Genomic DNA, 24,439 nt, shown 5'->3' with positions numbered 1-24,439 from the left:
CTTCTCTGGTAGCGTGTGCCCCAACACACCCTTCCAGAAATCGGCCCCTTGTGATGTCACAGAAGGCACGGATGGTGAAAACACCTCTTGCCAGTTACTCATCCCACCCTATCACAGGACTGGGTGGCCGCCCTTGTTTTTCAACACTTTGCGAACGTGTGGAAGTTGGGACAGTTTTAGCAGCGATTGGCTATAAAGTGAAGTCTGTGTGTGTTTGCTTTTCTCGTGAAACAATAAATTAAGCCTACGTGTTACTTGCACTAAAGTCGGGAGGAGATGAGCATCATATGTGTCTTTTAGAAACTTAATAACAGACTTAAAGATAAACGGTCCCATATGAAGTCGATGGTGAAACATATAAACGTGGTGTACGCCACAAACAGAGGGGCGATTGTTGCGCGCGATGCAGACCTGCGCGCTCGAGACTCAGACATGTAAATGACATGAAACCCACTTTCTCACAGCTCCGATCCAGACGCGTACACACCCACAGTGTAACACAGACAGTTTGAAGGGCCTCATCTCATCTGCCTTTCTTTGGCTGTCTGCTCCATGTGACCCAGCCTCTTTCTACATCTAATTAAGAAGTCAGACCCTCCAGCGTGCCATGACACACTCACGGCTGATTTCTGGCCCTGTTTTATGTCTGTGCCTTCGTCTGGACGGGGGCCGCCCTTTTGTATCGTAATCTATGTGGAATTGTTTTCCCATCGAGCGCGCCGCCGCCCCGTCGTCAATGGTCGGCGCGATACTTGGGAGATGGTTTCAGAAAGCCGCGTCTGAGGCGAGGCCATTTTCCTTTGGTGGGAAAGCGCTGAGTAGAATGGATGAAGGAGAAATTTCAGACAATGGTAATATTTATAAGTCTTTTTGTGCGTTTATTATCCATAGCCATTCATTAACAATTTGTGAAAACCGGTGATTTCATGGACTGCTTTTCACAGCTGTGTGGTCAGTCAGCATGTACTCTGGTCTCAGTGCGTTCAGGCCCATGTTGTATCTGTGTGTGTGGAAATAAATTTTCCCCTGGTTGGCTGAGAATGGATGACACGCTTCGTCCTCCGGCCTGGCCGTCTGGGGAGAGACTTCCCCTCGACCCCGATCTTGACTGAGTGACGACCCCTGAGCCTCCCATCAAACAGGAGGCCAAGAGGTTAAACTCAGCCAACCAGTAGGTCAGTAACCTCCTCATCCCTCCACTCCTGCAGTTTGGCAGTCGGGATATAACACCAAGGAGCCGGTTTAATAGCATTTATTATGTTGCTGAACAACCACTTTGCTGTAGTTATGAAATTGTATCTCCCTAAGTGGGGTTTATCTTGTTTTACATTTAAAAAAAAATACAAATGCCACACTCAACTGTTTCCACACTGGGGGCAGGTACAATGTTGTTATATCTTGTATGCTCTTCAAGCCCAATAACAAAGCAATGACTCAGACTTCATGCTATATTAATAAAGGCTGCTGTTTAGTTTATTAGATCTTTTTTTTTTTTTAAATCACAATTTTTTACATTCACTCATTAATTTTTTCTTTGTTAGTGAATATTTAATAATTTATTTTCACCATTTCACCATTTTTTAAACACAAATTTTACATAGCTAAAGATAAAATCACATTTTGCATTTTTGATAAGTCAAACAATAGGTATAAGAACATGAATGCCTTTTATTTATCTGCCTCAATAATCACTTAATTGCAGCCTTATGAATATGAAAAAAAAACTGAAGGGAAGAAACATGCATCAGCACTTAATGATTGTGAGGGCTTTATCCACATTTTTAAAGCAAAAAAATGAACATAAAAAGCCTTTAAATCAGATTTTTTTTTCTAATCCACCTCACATATCCAAGTGAGCTAGATTTAATGAAGTCACTGGAGGGGCGAGTGATTAACTTTTAAAAGCTGCCTGGCGGGAGCCCACAGGTGTCTGAGAAATCCCCTGACGCCTGGGAGGACACATAACGGCAATCGAAGGGATCAGAGGTCAAGCCACTTGTGCATTAAAAGGCCATGGAAGAGGGCCACACATTCACATACACACATGTTAGCGCAGTCAATTGTGTGTGGCGAGGTGGTGAATTAGGGAGGAAGTGACCATTGTCCAACTGCCCTAAGGTCAGCGCTCTTCATGTCACACTCTATTTTTCGACCTGGCCCGTAATTTATTCTGCTTTTTACGATGTTTATTTTTCTGAATGTCCCAGCAGTGAATGTGGGGCGTGTAATGCACATTATTGAGATAATACCTGGAACAGTCAAATGTCTTCTGCCTCTTGAATCTTCTGCCTCTTGATGTTGAGATGAAGTTTTTTTCTTCCAATTTTTAATACGGCTTCAGACAGCTGTCTGAATTTTAGCCTTAGTAACGCTGGGAAACCTTACTTGCTACTTTACTGAGAAATATGTTTTGCATTGAGATGGTGGATTGTACATTCTGTGCTTTCACATTGGTTGATTTAACATTTTTTAATGAATGCAGTGTCCAGGTCAACAAAAGGTATGCCAAAGATTACTTTTGTCCTGTCAACCAGCACTCGATGTTTTTCTGCTTACAGAAACGGCGACGTTAGCCTGCGTCTCCTCTCCATGGCCACCTGAGGGCCATTTGAAATAAAATGGCCCTCAGGTTAAAAAGTCAAGCTTTATCAGTGCATGATACAGGACTTAAATTGCACTTTGGCAAAAATATGTGACCACAAAGAAGAGTATAAAAATGTTCTTCAAGCTACTGAGCTGAAAAAGTTCCCACGTGTCAACCTGTTTTATGTAACCGCTATGTTGCTTTTCTTAAATTTTCCACAAGTCCATGTTGAGTTTTTCCCTCTTCAAGCCACAGGTAGATTGAGACAGAGGTGGAGTCTGTCGCACGGCGCAGTTAAAGTCTTCATCACCGCTGAACTTGAACCCAGTCCCCTCACGCTGCCTGATTTCACGCTCGCGGCCCTCCCGTACCTCCCCCGTGCTCTTCCCCCTTTAGCCTCAGCACCATGCCCCTCTTTGTGGAGCTGTCTTGCTTGACTTTCCACATCCCCCGTCTGGCCCGCCGCAACCTCCCATCCATCCCCACCCCACGCCCCGTGCCCCCCGCCTCCCGCGCTGCCATTCTTTACGCCGTGGTCGGGGGGCTCCGGGAGACGGCCCACAGAGACTCGCAATACAGAATGCTAATCAGGCGCTCTGCGGCACTTCCCACGATTTTCCTCCCAGACATGAGCCTTTGTTTATTTATTGATTCTATTGTAATCGGACGCTCGTTGTAACTTTTCTGCTGTCTGGAAGCTGGTCTGCAACGCTGGATGTGGCAGAGCGCCTGTCTGTCATATTGTCTGTAATCATTCACTTTATTTTGTCCTTTTGATAAAAATACACTCGCTGTAATGTGTCTGCAGCCATGCTGAAATTGTACCGTCCTTTCGTGTTGTGAGATTCAGTCATAAAGGGTTTCACTCTAAAATCGAAACATTTCAGTATCTTTCTGCTATTTATTGCTATATCCTGGCCCCAAATGCTAAGGTCTTATAATCTAGTGTTTTTTGTTTTAGTTTTGTTTTTTGTTTTTTCCCAATAATAACATGGTGATCTAACTAGTAACATCTAGTAAAAGTCCATCCGCCCTTTAATTTTTTTGCATGAACAGTTTTTGTTTTTTTAACTGTGTGCCTAAAAGAAATCAGCCCTTTGTGGCCTCAAAAGGGCACTGAACCCTGTCCCAGCGCACTGGCAGCAGTGGCAGCAGTGGCAGCCAGGTGCTCATCCTGCCCTCTGAGGCTGCCGTGTGTCCGCCTTGTTTTTGTTCCCTTCCGTTCATGTGGGAGTTGCTCAGAGCAGCAATTCAGTCTTGTTACGTTATACTGTCATTTCGATCTCACATGAACATACAGTGAAGACCGTCTGGCAAATTATTTTGTATATAATTCATAATAGCAGTAGTGCTATATAAATCAAATTATACAAAACAACATTTTCCCTGTTTTAATTAAAGAAAGCCAAAGGGTCCAAAGAGTATTTATGTATTTCTATTGGTGTAAAATTCTTTGTGATTGCTAAAAAAAGGATCTTGTCCCTCCAAATGTTTCCCAGTGTGCGTACAGTGCAGCAGCAGCTGCATCCATTGACCTCAACCTCCTTCAGAGCAGCTGTTCACCGTTGTCCCAGGTGCAGAACATCATCCACATCTGACTGATCTTCCTTCTTTGTAAGTGTTGCATACATGTAAATACTGATTACTGCCTTGCGCCTCTAAGCATGATGTCCCCACCTCCAGAGAGTCGTGTGTAGCCTGCGAAACGGACACCAACCTGGCATGAACGGTAAGTCGCAGAAGGGTCAGTCTCTGTGTTCTTAAATCTCGTTCTCAAAACCTCACCAATTCAAACATGGAGAATTCTAAATACAACAAGGTCCTGTAATGCAATTTTTCAATCCATGCCGACGATTGACTAAATCACATTGGAACACTTCTCTGTCACAAAATCCATAAACTGTAATGTAGCTTTGCAAAGAAGTAAAGCGGCGGTCGGTAAACCAGCCTTTCATCAGACTTCATTCAGAGAGTGCGTAACTGCTCTTCTTAATAACAAATAACAATTTGGACATCATAAAAAATATAATAATGTGATTTAAAATATGGACAGTTTGTGAAATATTTTTGCATCACATTTAATTTTGGACATTGTTATGATTATGTGCATTTAAAAAAAGAGACAAAAAAAATTCTCAGTCATGTTCTCATTGTAAACGTAATACTTTTATTGATTCAATCGAAATGCATAGTACAAATATCGAGTGCATCAAAAGCAACTCCAGTGCAAATCCTGCTCATAACACCAGAACCCGTTCATTTGAGATATCCATACATGATTTCCACGTAACAGAACTCAAATTCAATTCTATTGCACATTTTCTCAGGTTCTCCAAAATGAATGCGACGTGCATTGACTAATGCATGACTAATAACGCACTGACATTGAAAACTAGTGTGACAAAATGACTGAAAGTACATAAAAAATGTATGTCTGACACGAGCTACAGCCTCAGTGTGACTGATTTCAGCTAGCAAACACACACAACCGTACACACAACTGGCATTGCACCTGCACTCATATTGCATAAAAGTTCAACTTTTGTCTATCACAAAAATCTATCCATATACTGAACCCGTAACTCCCGATGTGCAAAAAATACAGTTGATTCGCAAACACAAGTAGTGCAAATATAACAAAATAAACATTTATACATTTCATTGCATAGACGAAAAGTGAGTGGACCTAAAAATTCTTCTGCAATTATAGGTTTATAGAGACCTGCTTTCTAATGTGGTGTTGTTTAATATTAACAAAATAACAAAAATACAATAAATTCAATAGGCCAATGAACAGCTAAAATAATTTGTAAAGATTTGTATAGATATAGAACCTTTGTTAATATTGCATAGTAGATTTTTTCCAAATCTTCAAGTAACCCAGTCATACAGATTGCCATTAATGTGCACAAAATATTTAAACATATTCAAAAGGAAAATATTAAATTGCTTGCAAGAGAAACTTTCAACAATACATTTTCTAAAAACATTAAAAATGTTAGAATGTAAAAAAATCTGAACTAACAAAAACTTTAAAATTACTAAACTATCATCTGTTTTAATATTGAGAAATTTCACGTCATCTAACTTTGTGTGTGTGTGTGTGTGTGTGTGTGTGTGTGTGTGTGTGTGTGTGTGTGTACAGAAAAATCCCATTAAAATGGCTCCTGTCCACTGGCTGTCCACAACACAATATTGAGAGGAATTGCAGTCATGCTTTACTATGAGAGTGTCAGTCTTTCCTCTTTGTTAACATTCGGGTCCATGACGAGACCAAACACCATGTAGCTGAAATCATTGCCAACATCTGCAGTCACAGAAACGGTGCATTCCTCTGGAATCTTCACAGCTATTGATGCGCTGCAGCCGAGATCTCCTTCCAATGACGATGAGGCAAAAACTGAAAGATTCCCAACTTGAGAGGCCCAGGCCCTTAAAAAGAAGAGAAAACAAAAAACAATGTAAGTCAAATATCATACATACATACAGTACATACTGGACATTCATTCCTCTTAAGTTGGTAGTGTACAAGCACATTTTTAAAATCTTGAGGGACATTTTGTGTGTGCATACGTGTGTGGATTTAATATTTAAACAAAACAAACAAACAGAGATATTGCTCCTATGAACTTTAGGAAAACAGTTATCATGCTAATGTATTTATACAACTGATACTTAAATACATATATGCAAAATTCTCTGTGTCATATGTATTCCATTCTGTGAATGAGCAGAATATTAGGCAACTTGATTTCAAGTATCACACTGCCAGACTGCAGCTTAAGCTTTTTCCACAGAGCTCAGTGTTACTGTTCACTATATTGCATTGTAAAACGCTCTTAACTGCCACTTCCTCGGCTATGTGCTCACATTTACTGGCCATAGATGGAACGCTAATAGCGCTGATAGGAGAAATCAAACTCGGCCGCAAACAAACAACACAAAACAACACACAGTGACGTATGAAAAGCGCCCAACTCCAAAACAAACACGCCGACATTTTGCCAGTCTAGACAAAAGCTGCTCTCTCAATGTCAAACATTGCTCCCTAATGTCCTGCTCCTCCTCCCCTGCACCCCCCAACACACACACACACACACACACACACACACACACCCCTACACGCCCCCACCCCCACGATTATTGTCTGAGCCACCAAAGTGTTTTTTCCCACGCTTTATTTTTCCCCGTCCTGTTTGCAGCCGGGCGGCGGCAGCAGCAGGCGGAGGAGGAGGAGGAGGAGGAGGAGAAGGAGTTGCTGTTTGGGGTGTCGGGTGTTGGGGGAAGAGTGGCGGGACTAAGAACTGATGAGGTCTCCATGGCAACCCCACATTGGTATGCCCCTGATTGGACTACGTGGTGGCTAATTATTCAGCGCATATGCTTAAAAAAAACAATAAAGTAGGACGTATTGAAATGCAGAGCCGAGCATGGCACGGAGCGGGATTAACATACGAGCCTGACGCTGCCGAGGAAGGACGCCTCATTACGCGCCACGTCGAACTTAAATGTGACCCAGTGTGTCCCGTTTAAATTAGAAGGCCTGTTTTTGTGCACAATAAACACTTTCACATGCACTTTTTTAATTCTAAGCCCGATGTTTCTAGGAATTAAAAAAAAAAAAAATCTGAAATACAAATTCCTCGCTTGTACACATTTATTTACAAGTAACGTGTTTTTGTTTTAGGGCTATTGCCCCCAGAAAATGTATTTATGTACTGCCGGATAAATAATTCAGTTTGTTTTTGAGGTCAATGCGAAACTTTACAGTGAGGCTCTGAAAATTACAGAGCAATGGAAGCATGCTAATAGCAAGCTGCCGATTAACTAGCAGTGTGTGTGTGTGTGTGTGTGTGTGTGTGTGTGCGCGCGCGCGCGTGTGTGTGTGTGTGTGTGTGTGTGTGTGTGTGTGTGGGTGCCTGTGCGTGTGTCTGTGTCTGGAGGAAAAGGGATAGAGGATCTGCTGTGTGAAAGAGCCAGTGGGATAGGGGTCTGTATATATGTGTTAGTGGTGGTGGTGGTGGTGGGTGGGGTGGGGGGGTTGAGGGGAGGGGGGGGGGGGGTTCGTAGGGGGGGGGGGGGCATCAACAATGACTGCCATTGTTTACCAATCGCCCTCGTCCATTAATCAGGACGATCCGGGTCTAATTGGACTTTTGGTTAAGCTGGTCTCCAGACCCCCGGTCCCTCCACTGGCCTAAATAATGGCGTAACGCCACAAGTGCCGCCACACATTGGGAAGGACAATGTCCCGCTTGTCTGAGGGCCCAGGATAGGACCCCCACCCTGTCGTCCTCCCCTTCTTTCTTAGAGCCCCCCCCCCCCCACCCCCCAAAATAAACCTCAGAAGGAAACACAAAGAGGACCTCTCACTATTGAGATCTCACTGTCGCAGACTCCCCTCTCCTTGTCTGTCTGCCCCCCCACCCCCCCACACTCCCACCCCCGCCCCGGCCCCCCATCCCACTTCCCTCCCTCTTGTCCTTCTCAGTCAACCACTTAAGGTTTTTTCTTCCTCCCTAAACTCACAGGTGGGTTTCTTGTTTTTGGAAAAAGTCATCGTGAGAGTTTCAGAGCTCAGTTTAGGGGGGGAAAGGACAAGTTACTGTTCAAACGGGGTATAAAAACTTCTGTGGTTCCAATTCACAGACAGATTTCATGGTTTTGAAGATGTTTTCATATTAGTAAAATCTTTAAAGCCAAACGTTTCTTCCCGATGAAGTATACAAATTATTATTATTAGATTATTGGTGTCACCCAACAATGCAACAACATATTTATAGTGGTCTAATTCAATTTGAACTGTACACCCTTGTCAAAGTCTGGATTCATTTTGTTTGGCTGAAAAAACAAACAAAAAAACAGACAATGCACAATCCAAGTGATAAAACAAGGTCTGATCCCAAGGCGACAGCATCAGAAATCAGTGAAAGTATGGAGATGGTGTGTGAAATGAAGCACATGGCAACAGGATTTCTCCCGCCAGCCAAAATATGAAGTGTATCGCACATGCGAGAGGACATAGTGTGCGAACATGTCGAGATTTATGGAGACCACTACGCTGCTAATTACAGCTCTTGTGGGTGTCGGGGAGCATGTAGGTGTTTTTTCTGTTGTTCTTCTGTTTTGTTTTTTTCACATCATCAAACGAAGCTTGTGCACACAACGCCTCCAGCGTAAATATCTTCGCCTGCACGTGAAACATTAGCAGCGGAGCAACTCGTCAGCGGCGGCGGGGGAAAAAACGAAACAAAATAAATAAAAATAGATCTCGCTGTGATCTAATTAATGCCTTAAAAGCCCGGCGTTTAGCAGATGGTTTCCGGAACGTGCGTGGGCTTCCACAAAATGGCCGGTTCGTTGGCATCGTCAGCGACACGACGGGCACGGCAGAAACGCGAGATGGGAAGCGCCGCCGCAGCTGCCCTTAAAAATGCCAGCTTGTCGACGATCATGTACAAAAAAAAAAGGGCGCCACCGGCGCTGCGGTTTCCTCCTATCTCATCCCTTCCTGTGAGTCTCATGGGGCAATCTCCACAATTAACGCACTGGCGGTAATTAACACTGTCTCGAGGCAACCAATGGCACGGAAACGATCGGGCGGAGGGGAGCGGGGCAGAGGGGGGGTTGCGTCGCTGGCTATCCTCTCTCCTTCCTCATTCAGCTGCCATTTTGTGCCAGTCATAACACCTAAAATGGTGGCAGGACTGTGTGACTTGCTGCGTGGGAGAGGAGGACAAACTGGCACGGGAGGGGTCGGAGGAGAGGAGGATTATGGGATCGAGGAGGGAGCCTCTTATTTTCCTTTCTGCTGGTGGCGACCGTGTTGGGCGGCCACCGGGGCGGGACGGCGGAGAGGTGGAGGTGTTGCAAAGGAGCGTCAAGGTTGCTGCCCCTCACACGTCGAGGGGCAGATTCATCCCACGCGAGGATGCGCGGCGTCAGCATTGTCAGACAAAGTGTTTGTACTGTGCCAGCGCAAAAAAACACTTAACACCCCCTGATGGTTTGTGTGTGTGTTTTTTTTTTTTTTTTAAATATTGTAATTTACATGTGATTAATATATGCTGCACACGTACGAGAACACACATGTGCCCATGCATGAACACACACACACACACACACACACACACACACACACACACACACACACACACGCACGCACACACACACGCACACACAAACAAGCAACACAGCCGTTCTCATGGTATGGTCTGCCCCCGAGCATGCAAATGACATTCATTATGCAAATGCATACAAATCAGAACCGACCATCTGAGAATCCAGGCTGGGAAAAAACGGAAAGAATAGAATCAAATGAACTCGGGAGGAGGAGGGGATGAGGGGTCGGGGGGGACGCAGTGTTGGGATAAGTACAGTCGCACTTCAAGGTGGAGAAGAAACAAAAAAAAACTCTTAACACTTTTTTCCCCAACTTAAAATTGAGCTTTAAAATGCAAAAATACAGATGAGCACTTGAGATTTTTTTTTTTGTTCAGAAAAAAAATTGTGATTCCTTTTGCTATTTCTGAAGAGTTTTAGTCCTGTTTTACCCTTTTGCCAAATGTGCGAGATTGGATGGCACACACAAGCCCCGTATCTCGGCACAGTCTTTTTGTGATAAAGGCCAACGAGGTCTTTAGCAGGAAACGCAGCTTAATCAACTGCAGAAGAGCATCAGCTGGAGGGGCGATGCTCCAAATGATGGTGAAGTGCTGCTAATTAACTCTCGAGGTGTTCTTTGTTTTGTTTCACCTCTCTCCCACCACTGTGTCTTCTGTAGGACATTCTAAAAGCCCACGAGTGCCGCTTGTACATTATTATTACATTTTATGAATCATACAAACCACGGCTGTGTAAAAACAAAGTGATTTGGCTGGTGGCAAACTGGCTTCGCTTGTTAATTTTGATGTGGATGTAACTAAAACTGTGAGGATAAAACTGTAGCGGCGTCCTTTCTGCAAAACATAGCGAGTGTGTGAATATAACGCTCTGCGCGCTCTATAATGCTGTTCACACCTCAGTTTACAAATGCTACCGTGTTAAAGGAGTATTCTGGAAATTAATCTAATTAGAACAAGACAAATAAATGTGGAATACATAGAGGAACAACGTATGTGTTGGGTGTATGCATGTGAAGTTGTGCATTTGTATTTGTTCATGTGAGTCAAAACCAATTCTAGACAGACGTTTCAAAATCAAAGCATGTTAATCTAATCTAATCCTGAAAGGCCCATCAAAGCGTCAAACAAGCAGCACATTAGCTGCTCTTCTAGCTACACATGAGACCTTTTTGCCACAGAATATTTGGTCATTTTATAAATAAAAAACTAAAACAAATTGCATTCTGTGCTTGTACTGTGTTCATACTGCATAAAGTTAATTTTGGTTTAAGACTTTGTTCAAATGTTATACCTTAAACAAGTAAAGAAAAAACCTAAATAAATATTAAAACAGTCCCATTACAAGTCGATTTTTAATATAATTGTTTAAATGTTAAAAATACTACATTTAGAGAAAGATTGTACCAAAACGTGAAGCCATTCTCTGAACAATGTCCTCACTTTAGTTCAACATAAACAATAATGCTTTGTCCATGTGATGTCTTTCAAATGTTTGTTTTTCTTTGTGCACATCAGACAAGACAGACCCCTCAACAGTCCCCCCGTTTCAGTAACGTCATTTCCATACCTTGACTTTTTGGTTGTACTCTTCTCTTGGCCAGGCACTTTCTTCTCTCTGTGGTTGTTTTTTCCCTTTTCTTGAAGTCTTTTTTTCTTGCTCTGTGCAGGCTTGTAATGGGATTCTTGTTACTTTCGGTTATCTAGCTTTATGAAGAATGTACGTCACTCATACAGCTAGATAACCAAAGATAACAGACAACCCCTCAGGCCTGCGACAACACAGCTCTGTAGTGGTGTCTCACACACGCTCTGCAACACACCGACAGGGACAAGCAGTGAGAAAACCAGTTAAAGGGCTAATTCGCCAAAAACAGAGCTAATCCTCTGTGTGTTGCCACCTATTCTGGTGGTGGAAATAATGACAATAATATAGTCGTAAATCTGGAGTGTTAGTGCGGATGATTTATCACATGGCGTTAAAAATGCCTTGGTGAAATGAGATGAAAAACAAGCATGACTGAAGATTCGCAAGGGATACTGCTGGGAAAACACATTTTCTAAGCTATTAAGTGTTTTTTACGACTGAAATACGAATGGCTTCTTATAGGAATTCAGGAATTGTCGGCGACTATCCAGTGAACTAAAGACAAAAACAATAAAGATCTTTATGATGGGCTTCAAGCTGGGAATAAAATAGCACTGAGGGGAATAAAGAACATAAACGGCGCTGTAAAGAAAATACTGCAGCAGAATGCAAATAGAACATCTCCCATAAAATTGAACAAAGCGTTTGTTTTAAAGCGGAGGTAAATATTCTATTACTCCATAAAGGTGTTCTATGTATTTTAAAGACGAGAGTGTATTTTGGAATGTATTTATGAACCATTGTTCAGTAAGTACATTTTTTAGGCCTTTTGCCTCTAAGCCTAAATACTGACCTGTTTTCAGTGTCAGCATTTTTTCAAGTCATTTAGCTCTTCAACATTCACATGTTTTTGCTGATGCTTTAAACACACGGTAAACAGAATATACACCACCAAAAAACATCTGACAGGGAAGAGCACACATCTATGAAATACTAATTTGATCCCTTGCTTTTGAACAAAACCAGTGAGATTATTCACAAGTAAAAAAGTAAAAGTGCTACTTTGACTCTTGTGCAGTTTAATTATTTTCTTTCTAAAATATATCACATTAAATTGTGTCTTACTGTTATATTTAAGGTTACATAATACAGTTAGCTTGGCATTTTAGTGTTTTAGTGCATTATTTTGCTTCCAGCACAATTTTTAATATACATATCTCTTCAGCGACCACAGCTGTTGCAAAATATATTACTGTACACAATTTACTATCAGTAAATAGCGGCAAATATATAATAATAAAGAGCTTCTGTTGATGGCACAGGAGTGACGTCAGAAGCATCGCCTGCTTTCAATTAGTGCATAAGCAGCGAGGTGTGATGCCTAATTAACACACACACACGCATGCACACACGTACGCCACAGAGCAGTGAAAATAGGCCACTGCCTCCGTGTTCACATCACATGCACACACCGTTGAATGAGCACGTTAAGCAAGATTGGGACTTTAGATAAAAGCATCATATTTCATTTTGGATTTATTTTTTTTTACAATACCATGTTCTGTACCCAGACCGTTGTTTTGTTTTTTGTTTTTTCATCCAAAAGCGAAAAGGGGCGTGTTTGAATCCCGTGATGATTATTTTCTCGCGTTAAAATTTGAGTCATTTTCAGCAAAGAGCCTAATAAAATGTGTAAAACGTTTGCGCTTGTAAATGGGATAAAATGCGTATTTATCTTTTTTATTTTAAAAATGATCATCGCTAGCAACATTGCTTTACAGCCACATGTCCTTCTGTTTTGACTTTTAATCAAAGAGCGGGGACTTTAATGTGTGGGGGGTACATGAGGGAAAACTGAGGGGCAGCAGATTCTTACAAGACAAAAGCTGCGAAGAAAAAAAATGATTCTTGCATGTATCGTTCGATTCCACTGCATGAAAAACACTGACCCTTTAGTCCCTTAATAAAGTTTTGGTTTCGGCAGCGATGCAGTGGACGGGGGAGAAAAATCTGCTGTAATTGATTGTCAGGACCACAAAAGGCTCCTGTAAATGGTGCAAAATATGAGCGGAACATTTGCGACGGCCAAAAAAAAAAAAAAAAAAAAAAAAAAAAAAATCCAGAAAGGATTTTAAAATGATTTCCAGGAGGAATCAATTAGTTCCACACAGCGTGCTGCTGTTGCTGCTGTTGCTGCTGCCACCATGGACCGTGTGTGTGTGTGTGTGTGTGTGTGTGTGTGTGTGTGTGTGTGTGTGTGTGTGTGTGTGTGTGCGCGTGTGCGCGTGTGTTCGAGAGAGGGAGAGAGAGAGACTGGGGATAGTCCAATCTTTCAGACTTTTTTGATTTTTTTTTCATCACTATTTTTATTTTCCGGCCCTTTGAAACCTGATAATATCACACATCAACCAAAGAGAACAATATTCACCTGCAATCGAAGGAAGGCACTCTTCTTCACGACTGGCGTTTTCACGTGAGAGAGTCTGGAATTAACACAAAAATAAATAAAAAAAATAAAAAATGAGAAAACAATCCAAAGACAAGAGAGACAGTGAAACTGTCCAAATATCCCAACACATTTTGGAAACTTGCCCCTTAGGTGGAGATTGTGCGTTCGCATTTTTTATTATTATTTTTTTTTGCAGGCCATAAACGCGTCCGGCTTGCGTTTGTCTGCAGGGTCGTGTGTTAGTGAGTTTTGCACCTGCAGCCACACCGCACAGACACCATATACTGCAGACTCACAAAAGCATCTTTTTGTATACCAGGCCTGTATGTATAGTAAATGATTTAATTATAAACCTCAACTGTATTTTCCCTCCTTAACTCGCTTCTTCATGCTCAGCTCACCCCTAAGGTGCAGAGTCACGTTTGAGGCGCATGACAGGAATCCGTGCCATCGCTAGGGGAAGTTTGTTTTTCCCCCTTTGCCCTGTCATCCCCCCGGTGCCTGTGCGCCGCACCTGGAAAATGGCTTAGGGGGGTTAGGTCGTTGCATCTTCCTTGCAGCTCAGGAAAGAGGCAAAGTTTAAGAGCCGGGGCAGGGAAACTTCCCGAGTGGAGTGCGCGCTGCACTGGCGCACCAGTCATGAACGCGCCCTCTCTCGAACACATGCTCAATCGAGCGGCCACGCAGTGTTGGGAAGCAGTTATGACAGGAATGAGACGCGCATGAGAGGGAGGTCCAACCCCCCACCTACCACCCCCCTCCAACTCGCGCAGATTAAGCAGCAGGCCTTATGTAAGAGGTCCATGCTGGCACTGCTGTGTAATCCACGGCTGCAGGAAGCCTTGTTGGAGCCGCACGCTGCTACAATAATCACCTTTGCTTTCCCCCCCACCCCCTCTTTTTTTTCTTTAACATGCCCCCACCCACTCGGTTGGCTCTTTCAAGCTTAATCTGGTGACAGAAAACAGGCCAAACGCCACACAACACTGCGGAGCAAGCAAGGTTGTGCAGCTGTGGTTTTCTTTTTTCTTTATTTTAAGACCACAAAATCACTTTGTAATTTCAGAAATTATTTACATATATATGTATGTATGTATGTATGTATGTATGTATGTATGTATGTATGTATGTATACACTAGCTCTCCGGTTTGGTGGGCTAAACTGGTGTGAATGGTCATCAGTTGCACGAGGCGGGAGCAGAGGGAGTAAAACAAAAGAGCATATGGCCCATCCCGAGGGTCAGCATCACTGGAAAATGTCTCATTTGAATCCAACACACACGGGCGTCAGACACCGCACCTTTGTTTCGAAAAGTTCAAGAAAAATCCAGTCCAGAGCGTTCTCTCTCTCAGCTTAAATCATTAACATGGGCTCAGAGATTTCATTCCACATTTCCAGGGAAATGCCCCCATAACATTTTGCGTAATGCCCGTTATATGTTGGTGAGAGGATTCAGTAGTTTCAAGAACCCCGAAGGAGTGCCGGAATTCCCCGTGGCGGACCTAAACTTGATTTCCAATCTGTCAGACACGTTTTGGCTGAAGTCAAACTCAGCTGGACGTCAAGATTTTTTGGTGCTAAACAAAAGTGGGCTGCAGCCACAAGTGAAACTATGCACGTCTCTGGTGCTATCTGATGATGCCCATGCCTTTAAGATGCCGCTGCGCACCTGCTACACAAGACACCAGCTACGAGCCCACAGAACCACATTGGCAGACGATAAGAAAAAAATGAATATATTTATATATATATATATGTATGTATGTATGTATGTATGTATGATGCTTTAGGGGCAGGGCAGATCACCACTTATTTCTCCTTTCGGGTAAAACACCAGCACAGTAGTTATTTAAAAATAATAATGCTGATGATAATAATAATTTCGCTGCGTCGCTCCTGCACAGTTTTATGCCAAATGCGATAGAATCAGCGGGTAATACAAAAGGCGGTTCCTACCGTGCTCTCCTCGGATGCAACGGACAGATTTTGCACATGAGGCTCGGCTGGAGCTCCCGTCTCAGGCTTTGCGGTCCCTCCGGACGTGCGCGGCACGCTGGCGGCCAAGTGATGAGCGCGTTCACGAGCGGCGCGTGCGGAGCTTTGTGGCGACGGCGCATCGTGACGTCCCGCCGGCCCCGTCCATTATTCAGATTCTAACGGGTCCTCCTGCAGGGCTCTCCTCCCCAGCATCATCCCCGGGCTGCCCGGTCCTCCCCTCCGCCGAGCGGAAGAGTTGGGGCTGCCCGCCCTGTCAGCCCGCCTGCTACATCTCCACCGCCGTTGTCTCCAAAACGCTTTAACAACTCATTTGTCTTAAATTATATGCCGTCCAAGGCCCACCCCTCCCCATGTGAGCCAGTGAGGTAGCAGCGTTCCCACCCTCCGAGAGTTTTTTCTTTCTTTCTTTCTTTCTTTTTTTTGTTATATTATGCAAGGCGACCGACGTAATTGTAATAGGGACCTATGGCCGCGCCTCTCACGCCCCCCAACAGACGCACGTAGAAGTGCATGGCGACGCCTAGCAATCATTCATACGCCAAACGGCCACGAACCTTTTGGCCTTGTGTGTATTGCCTCTTTATGTCCTTATCCAATCGCGCATTTGCAGAGTTAAGCATTCCATCAGAGATTTATGAATTCATTATGAGATTGAACGTTAAAGTATTGTTTTTATTGGGGCCAATGTGCTAATTTGAAAGAGATTATAATGTTTTACCTCTGCATGTAATATCAGGCTGTAGCTCAGAATTATTTTTCCTTTTTCTTCTAGCACCACTACCTTTATCCCCCAATTCAAAATGCATTGAGGGCTAATATGAGAATTTATCAGGATAGTTAAAAAAAATCACTCTTATAGTAAAGAGGAGCTAGTTAGACCCAACTTTCAGTTGATTAAATGTGAAAAGTCATGTCTTTGTGTTTGGCTTCTCACCCGTAATTGACATATCTCAAAGATGTTGATGTCTGCAGCTGAAACTTGTCGAGACAGACTTGAGAGGCACTCCGGCTCGGCTAATTATCATGATAATCACACCAGGAATCCTTTGAATTGATGAAAGACAAATCCTCTCAAACGTTATTGTATATGGTCTCAGACTGTCTGTATAGGGCCGTGCATGCCGAGACGTGCTCATCATTTGCATTAAATTAAGTTAACTCAGTGATGTTGATCTGTCTCGATCACGTCGCGGGTGCAAATTCCTTTGCGCACAGTGTCACATCTGTTTTGCTTACAGACTTGTATATGAAGACAGAGTGTGAAGTGGCTAACAGTTAGGGCTCATATTGGCTTTTATTGTGACGTGGCATACAGAAATTGATTAAAAAATGGTGATTAATAGTTGTTGATTTGAAGATTTTGTTAATGGCTAATAAAATGTTTGATTGTACGTATTACCAGCTTCTATTGGGAGTTTTTGGACTTGCATCTGAATCTTTCAATTTGCAATTGTTGATATTTGATGACGCCACATATAATTCTGAGTTATGATAAATAGTCAGGTTTAGACTTGATAAGTAATCTGAAAATGATGAAAAGGTTCAGAGTTTTAGTTTCTTCTAAAAGATTGTTGCTAATGCAGATCAGTGTTACAGCACTGTCTTTTCTGATCAAGCAAAACACACCTGAGTATCACGTGTTTTGAGCTGTGATGTTTGAAATCCTTGTCCAAGAAACTCACAGAAACACATTGATGTACATATGGCAATTAGTCAGTATCGGGTGTGATTTTATGATTTCCACAGTTGAAATTTTGCTGAAATGTGAAGCATTGTGGTCTTTCAAACTTAGTTTCAGGAATCAGAAAATCAGAAGGAAACTTGACTCACATAAGTTAGACTACACTTCATTCAAGGCCCCCCAGACTTCAGCTTTTAAAATCGAGAGACAATTTACAACAGAGAAAGTTTCAGGATTAGATAATTGCTACATAATATATACAAATGGCAGTATAAGTGCAAAGTCCAGTTAAGTCGGGACCTATCAGTCAACTCTGTTGACATAGTGCAAAAGTTTGAGACTAATTTTATAATATTATGTTGGAAAAACAAAATCTTCAAGTTCAGTAGTTTTATGATGACTAACAAAGTCCTATTAATGATTCTCAAAACAGTAATATATAAGCAAGATCTGCCATATAGTTAAGTCACTATATGGCAATCGCCACTATAGTTAAACTCTTATAGGTTGTGACTTTTTTCTAAATATCTCTTGTGGTATTCTTTGAGAACTTCCACACTGAACTGCATTTCTTTTATAAAGGTGTATCATAAACCATCCATGTTGCCATACCAACCTTAACAGAATCCAACTCTTGTGGCTGTCGGTTTCTTTTTGTGAAAGAAGTGCCTTCGCCCCCCCTCTCCCCCTCGGCATGTTTTTTTCGGATCAAGTCAAAAGTTTGTGGTAAAATAATGCGGCTTTTGGCCCTGTTAGTTATTGTTGGGCATCCCGCGGGCCGTGAGAAGCAGACGGTCTTATGGCTGTTGGGTCACAGTCTGTCTCGGGCCCTCCAACAGCAGTAAAGCACCCTTGCCATCCCTCCATTGTTTTATTGCTTCCAGCGCAGACACCATGCAGGCTTCACTGAACACAGAGGCGGCACACAAGTGCGCCAAAAGCAATGTGCCTTTACGCATGGGCACAATATGGCCGGCGAGGCTCATGTGGGCAAAAGCCTCCTCTGTGATTACTGTAAATGTGCATTTTAATACTTGTTGACTGGCCACAAACTTTTGCTGGAAGTGTATGTGCCCGTAACAGACCTCGACGGGACAAGCCTTTCTATGTAGACGTCACGCCAGTGTTCAAATTCAGAATGCAGGGAATGAATAGGAGCTTAATGAGACGCGCTGGTGCATAATAAATTACAGATCCTCTGTGACACTTTGGAGTCACTTTAGCTTAAAGTTAGGCGTTTGTTTTTTAAATTTTGGAAATTTTAACTAGATTTAAGATTATCGGAGTGTCCAATGAAACACAGAAACATTTTACCAGCATATCGGGGTGTAGACAGACAAAAATGCTTCCACTTGTCAAAGGCTCCACTGGGATTCCAGTGAGAAGATGAGAAGAACCACCAGCTCAGTCTCCATCTGGATTTGAGTTTCTGGTTGGTTTTTTTTGCTGTTGTTGTTGTTATTTTTTAAGTGGGCGGATGGTACTTTGCAGCAGATTATCAGCAAGTGCAGTGGTTCTGATGAAAAAACAACAAAAACAAAAAACGCTTGATATTTCACAAGCGGTGGCCTTTTTTTTCTAACATGTCTGTCGTGCACACAGCGACACAGGTGGAGAAACTTGTGTTGTTTTATGAAGACTTTTAATATCCTAAAAAAAATCCCACAGGCCCTGCCTGCATCAAATAATTCTCTGTTGCTGTCTCATGATGACAAATTGAAGTGTGTTTATTGTGGTATTTTTCAAGGATACCATAAAAAATATAAGACTTGATCTTACATAGATGAACAAAACTGCAAAATTCTCATGACAAATATAAAATAATTTAAAACTGATTATCTAAATAGAAAACAAAGTGCTGTACTTAAAAATCTATAAAATAGATTATTTCAATTAAATAAAAAAAGAGAAAAAGAACATGATGGAACTTGAGGGAATGCAGTCCTGCCTGTCTAATTTGTTAGAGCACAAAAACCTTTATCCTGGTGCATTTCAATGAGATCAGTCATAGAACATATAGAGGTAATGGCAATGAAAGTTGAATACTGAGATAAATGACATGCCTATATTTGTTAATGTCAGATATGATAAATAATAATGTTAACGTTGAAAATACATACAATCTATAAGATCTCCAAATAGTTAAGATGAATATTTCGTTTTTTCAGTAACTAGTGCAAGTTTAAGTGAGTTGCAAAGTTAATACTGTAAAGTGGACAGCAGCATCTAAAAATGCTGCATTTGTATGTGACTGACAGGATTATTCGACTTTATTATCTTTTTTTGAATTGTTCGATTTATTTATTTATTGTCTAGCCAAATCCCAAACACCACCGACCTGAAGTGGCTGTTGCAGTGCGAAATTTCAGCGGTTTTGTCTTGTTTTCAAGACTTTCCCCGTTCCCACACCCGTGCTTCTTCAGTGAGGGAGATGCACACATTGAACAACGAGCAGATTAAAATATTCGATTCCTATCGAAACATCAAACATCAAAACCATGCACGAAAATATTCTGCTCATTCTTTGAGCTTGAACATGTGATGTTTTTTTCTTTTTTCTTTTTGAAACATCGTCTTCGGTGAATTTTAAGGAGATTATGTAGCCATTAAACAAGTTTTGTGTTCCCGAGGGTAAAGTTCTTTCGTATCACTCTGTGTCAAACAGCCTGGGAGAAGCTGCGACCCCTTTTTCCACTACTCTCTACATCTGTGAGGCTGCACGTGACCATAATAAATTGTGGGGTGTTTTTTTTGTTTGTTTGTTTTAAACAAAATCGTTTAGTTATTAACAAACAATATCTTGACGAACATTTTCCATTGTCTTTAGTCTTATCTAGAACTTTAACTATACGAAATATTGACAACAACCCTCACCTTTGAAATACTCTAAAACAGCCCTCATTGTCCAGTAAAGATTCTAAAAGAAAACATCTACAGTTTATTTTTACAAATCATTTTAAACCAAGTCGAATTAAACTGAAAGGCTTCTTCTACCTCGGGGTTTTTTCGTCATCGGCATCATCATTATTATTATTAGCAGATTGGCGTTTAGAGCATCATATTTATTTTGACAGCAAGGTTCCCTTTTCTGATCATTAAATAACACCTCTCTTTTGGCAGGCAGTTTGATGTTTTACTGTATTGGCATGTCAGCAGACGACAGTCCTGAACTCCAATATCGCCTCTCTTGCGGTTCATGTTTAATTTGCCGGTCAACTGCCAGTAGAAAATAGTCTGTCCATTGCATTTTTTTATTATTATTATTTTTTGCCGAACATTTCTGTTCAAATAGAATTCGGCGAGGTGTCTGGCTCTCGATAAAACACGAGGCGATCAGTCTGATCTTGGAAACAGTGCCAAGAACCCATGTTTTAGCTTTGTTATGCTGCCATCATGTGGGCTTATTGTGCATTGCATTTACAAAACCACTTTATTTTACTCCTATTGAACTATCACCTCCTCCATGTGGCCAGTGATAGACACTGCAGGCCTTCTGACCAAAGCCTTGTGAATGAAGCATAAAACGCTTAAGTTTACTGCAATAGAAAAGTAATTTTATCTTTTCAGGTGAACTTGGAGGTATAACATTTAATGCATTTTCCGTCATTCATCTCTTCTACCAACTTCTAGTCTCTTACAGTACTCTGTAATTTAGCTGTGATTAGTCCTTGAGCAAAAATGCATTTGTCAGTGAAAATATAATCATGGAAAAAAAAACAACAGCAACAAAATTCTACATAAGGAGAAAAGCAGTGAGAGTTACAGAGCCGTGATATTTGTTTGCCCATCATTGCTCACACAGTCAAGCGGGCAACAGACTGAGGTAGGAAAAGCCACACGGGGACTGAGTAATTTCAAAATATGGACTGTGTCACTTTCAGCTGTCTCCCACTCTCTGAGACCCCATTTACTTGGCTGTGATGTGGCATTGCTTGATGCCGTAGACTACATAAATCATCATTTGTTTCTCTTTTGTGTCTTTATAACCAAATGTAAGAAGCCACGGCAAGATGAGAGTGTCGGTTTGCACCAATTATGTTGGACCGAAATCTGAGCGACTGCAGCCAAGCTTGCAACTCTGTAAGCTTTGAAGCGAAGGCTCGTTAACAAATCAAACACAACCATTGCTGCTCAGTGTACAAGACAAATTATACATTTTAACCTGAGCTTCTTCTTGTCGTGCACTGATAACCTGATGATGGCAAAAAAAAAATAAAAAAAATACCACCTTCACTTTTTGTCCCAAGTCATGTAGTTTCAGAATCAATTTTCTCATTTTGCTTTTAAAAACTGGCACTCAGACCATATGCAACACAGCTGTCAGAACTTTTTCCAACCAGAGAATTTTTAGTGGCAGAAGCCATTAATTCATTCAAGTTCAATGAGGAGCTCTCGTGTCTGTGATAACACCAGTGCAGTATGGAGAGTGTGTGGGAGGCATCATGGTGTGGGTGTAAGAACCAGAAGAGGGGTCTCCTGCAGTGAATCTCAGACAGGATCATTTGGATTCATTTTCTCATCAACACAGTAACTTCCAAGTGTTCCGGTGAGAATCGAGGACCCAACGGGTTTCCTGTACCATCTTCCACAACAACTAGGTGATTACCACCAGGTTATTGCTACAGTATAATAATCTTATATTGGATGTCAGTTCTAATGTTGGGGCTGTACAGTAGAGGCATCATTGCCCTTTCAACAAAGGCTGATTTACAGAATGTGTTTTCTTTTCTTTGTGGGGGGAGGGAGATAGCTGGGGGCAAAGAGACTATAAAAAATTGATTCTTGTTCTTATTCTTGCATAATTTTGACAAGCGATACAAGTTATTGTTATTGTTAAGAAAGCAGTTCGTAAAATGAATTTTCCAAAATATGGGACCTATTCATTTTATTCTTATGTTTTGTTCATCTTACCTCAGCTGTTCCAGCCTGTTCTTGATCAGTGTTTTAGGTCTGCTACTTTAAATAAATTCAGCAGACACATCCTTCAAACAACAACAGCCGTTAAAACAGATCAAGGGTGCTCCTGCAGGACCGTTTCAGGGACATCTGACCTGTTCTACCTACTGATCCACAGCCACCACAGTGTGGAGTTCAAGTAATTTAACAGGAAAACTTTTCTTTGCCGTGCAGACTGTTGGGCTGCAGCTCATGCGCTTCCTTGAAAAAGCCGGAGGCCATGTTGTTTTTCTACTTTCTTCTTGTAACTTTTCCTGCCTGGTCTCTCGGCCCTCTGCTCCCTCCGCTCTTATGTCCCCCCGGGGACGCTATTATGTAACAACCGTTTTAGTACTTTCTTTTTTACTGGTGAGCATTGTTGAAAAAAAAAAAATCATGGACTTTTAAAGTCATGGAATGATTTTTTTGCAACCTTAGCTGCTTTTCTCGGGGTCATGTAGGTTACACTGCACTGTCCACAAGTGTAGACCTCTTTCTTTGCTGTGCAGTTCTTCTTCGATTTTACTCTTACTCTCAAACAGTAGTGATGGCCATCGCTGAGTCTGGTGTTTTAAGATCTCTCTTGCTCTGACTCATCCTTTTGCCTGTTTGTAGCTCGTGGGTTTCAAACCAACAAATGGAGCCGGCCTTTGATATCGTGTTTCTTATCCAAAACGCCCCTTGTGAGGCATTCTTTCCAAGTTGTGTCATGTGTTTTATCTCTGTCAGCATCTCTATTCCCAGTAGACCTCCGCATTGGGTCTGATACAGCATTTGTTTTTTAAACTAGGACATATGCGAGTCTGCCTGGAAACCCGTAGAAAGTCAAATAATGTGAGGGCTTTTTAATCAAAACACACTGCTTTTAATTGGAGCAAAGGTCCACTTGGAACTTGTGACTTTTAGCGTTTCTTTCCATTTGATTGTCAATTGTAGCTGGATTAACATTTTTGATAGTGGCCTCATACTGATCTAAACTTACCCATGCTGTCTTTATTTCTGTGCTTTTTGGCTGAAATATACCTACCAATTCATATGTTTTTGTCGATACACAATGTGTGAATATTTGGGCATATTTCCTGATATTAACTGGATGCTGTCAAAAAGTATCTCCATCTTGCAACAACACATTTGTTAAAACAATCCACATTTTTTTATTTTTTTGCTCAAGAGAAGAAAAAATTTCGAGTGTTATGTTAGGTACCAATTGTTCAGAATGATCAAAACAACATGTGCAAAGGCAGCTTTCTTTTGCTGTTGACGTGTCACGTGCTTTAGTTGACAAATTTAGTTGACAAGCGCAGTGCTTGCAGAAAATCAGAATGAGATTTATTGGTCAGACTTTGAAGAGGTTAACAAATATAAACATACAAAAATATCTACGTAGATGTGAGATAACAAAGCCACTTTATGTGAGTGCTTTAGGAAATGTATAAGACAGATAAAGTGACAGTCCAGTGTTGTGCATGTCTGTTTGACCTTGAACCTTAAAGCACCGTCAGGTTGAGGCTGTATGGAAAACCAAATTTGATGTTTTACGAAAAGCGAACACTGATGCATATGGCCAATTCATGAGTAAAATATACAAATGATTAACTTGGGCAGATTTGGGTGGGGAGCGTGTGTTTGAATAAGAGGACAGCAAGGTAATTTTGCTTGTATGTGCCCTGTAGTGTTACTTCAGCACTGTATAAATCATGCATGCAAATCAGTCTGCATAGAGGTTTTTTTTTATGTAAATACACAGGGACTAGTCTCTGCACAGTGCATCGCGTTGGACGCTGCTTCGCACGGTGACACGAGGTGATTGGCTTGCTGTCTCCAATTTATTATACATATTCAACCATTGCAAAGGCGATCCCAATGCTCGAAGGACCCCATCTTAATTTTTTTTTTTTTTACACTGCATGAACGGTGCGAATACTTCAGCGGGCTGCTACACGTCATTTCCCCATAACCTCTGACTGCAGGATAAAGGGTCTTATTCAGATAATTTAGGCAATTGACGCCGCACTCCTCAACATCCTTCTATTTTTTCCACCTTCACAATCCTAAACGCTGTGGTAACATGTGGTGACTACG

The 24,439-nt window shown here is 41.8% G+C and overlaps 1 long non-coding RNA gene across 1 annotated transcript; it reads right to left on the bottom strand.

Annotated features, from left to right (window-relative positions):
• Positions 1 to 4,728: 4,728 nt before the first annotated feature.
• Positions 4,729 to 15,985, bottom strand: LOC142877524 (uncharacterized). Its single transcript, XR_012923861.1, has 4 exons — positions 15,700 to 15,985; positions 13,722 to 13,776; positions 11,276 to 11,517; positions 4,729 to 6,016 (listed from the first exon to the last, which is right to left on the bottom strand). It is a non-coding gene; the product is annotated as an uncharacterized LOC142877524 (long non-coding RNA).
• Positions 15,986 to 24,439: the final 8,454 nt, after the last annotated feature.

This window comes from Nelusetta ayraudi, unplaced genomic scaffold (genome assembly GCF_046127955.1).
Source record: "Nelusetta ayraudi isolate G7.1 ecotype Tasmania unplaced genomic scaffold, CSIRO-AGI_Nayr_v1 ptg000135l, whole genome shotgun sequence".
In the NCBI taxonomy this organism is placed as follows: Eukaryota; Metazoa; Chordata; class Actinopteri; order Tetraodontiformes; family Monacanthidae; genus Nelusetta; species Nelusetta ayraudi.
The sequence above is the reverse complement of the archived record's forward strand: the minus strand, read 5'-3'. Positions and strand labels throughout refer to the sequence as shown.